This window comes from Aedes albopictus, chromosome 1 (genome assembly GCF_035046485.1).
Source record: "Aedes albopictus strain Foshan chromosome 1, AalbF5, whole genome shotgun sequence".
Classification (NCBI taxonomy): Eukaryota; Metazoa; Arthropoda; class Insecta; order Diptera; family Culicidae; genus Aedes; species Aedes albopictus.
Window position 1 is genome coordinate 103,992,890 of NC_085136.1, and position 1,634 is coordinate 103,994,523.

The 1,634-nt window shown below is 41.0% G+C and overlaps 1 protein-coding gene across 1 annotated transcript in view; it reads right to left on the bottom strand.

Annotated features, from left to right (window-relative positions):
- LOC109409462 (E3 ubiquitin-protein ligase znrf2) overlaps positions 1-1,634 on the bottom strand; it is a gene marked incomplete at its 5' end in the record, with an annotated part of 61,210 nt that overhangs the window by 21,950 nt on the left and 37,626 nt on the right.

Below are 1,634 nucleotides of genomic sequence, written 5' to 3' on the forward strand. Positions count from 1 at the left end.
CTCCATCAGCATCGGTTGTTCGGTTTGTTCACGGGCGTACGCAAAACCAATGCCCGATAAGGGAATGGAGTCAACGATCTGGTTTCGTTCTTCGGTTGTTATTAGCTGTTATTAGTATAGAATATGTATGACTCAATTGATGAAATAGATGGTCTTCGTCCTCAGAAGAGTGTGTTTTAAAACATGAAAACATTGGAGCCATTGCACTACAGGGGATAGGCAAAAAGGCGTCAAAAATTCTCAAATTTTCACAAATTAAATTGATCATCTAGCATTCTACTTATGATCCAAATTTGGCCAAGATTGGGTTATTCTACATGAAGTTATGTATAGCACTTGCTGGGACCAAAAAAATTACAGCCAAAAACCATTTTAGCTGTCTGCACCCGACGCACAAAAATGCAAATTTTCAATTGAAAAGTGAAATCTGTACTGCTGTACGCCAGTGACACCTGGTGTGTATCAGTGGAGAACATTCAGCAGCTGCTGGTCTTGATCAATAGATGCCTGCGGTATATTATTCGTACATGACAGCCTCACTATTAGATCTCCAACGCGAAGCTCCATTGTTGATGTCATCAAAAGTCGGAAATGCGAGAGCAAACATTAGTCCTGTTCAACGACGTAGGTTGAACTTGCTCGAACTTGCTCCATCCCGCTCTTTCCCGTTCGTTGACAAATGTGTAAGAGTAGGATGCAGCAACTTCGAGCAAGTTCAACCTACGTCGTTAAACAGGACTATTGTTAGAGTGGAACCCTGCACTGCAGTACATCGCAACATGAAAGTCGACAGAAATATGACCTGGCTGTCATGGGAGCTCAGGGTTGAAAGTAGTAGTAGGTAGTGCTAATAGTAAGCTGGCTCTATCAAAGAGGGAACGCTTCACCAAGAAGAAAAGCAAAGAGCAGTGAACGTTTTCTGTCACTACTGTACAGTACAACATACACTGAAACCTCCATTTAGGTAAAATTTATTTAGGTCCCTCCATTTAGGTAATGTTACCTAAATGTAATTTGATTATGTTCAGAGCAGTTGGAGTACTTAAAATTACAGATGAAGTTAGTTTACGGAAAATAAGAAGAAAGATAATTAAGGGACGTTTACGGAGTGTTTAAGGATTAAAAGTTAGCAAATATTCGAGAACTACCTTGGGTTAAGGTCATCTGATCTACAAGCGTAATCAGCGATCTATTGGAGCATTATGAATGAAATTTATACTTACATAGCCTCATGTTGCTATGTGTTGTCAAGAAGCGAATTCGTTGTCAGTTTGAGGATCTCCAAGAACTTCCTTGCGTATAGGTCATCGAATCTATCAATGATTTTTTAAGGTTCTTCAGGGAGTTTGAGTATAGGTCATCCAATCTACTAGTTGTATCTAAGAGCATTAAGAATGAAGTTAATACTCACACAGCCCCAGCCATCTATGTTTTATCAAGTGGTGGGTTCTATGATTGTATAGCATGTCCGACAATTCTCTAGAGCATGGTTTCCCAAACTTTGGGTCGCGACCCCCCAGGGGGGTCGCCGGCCTTCATCCAGGGGGTCGCGAGGGACAGTGAAATATTTTACTGTAATAGACAACAAATGAGGGATTTTCTATAGTGGGTCGCGAAAACTACGACTGCTGGCA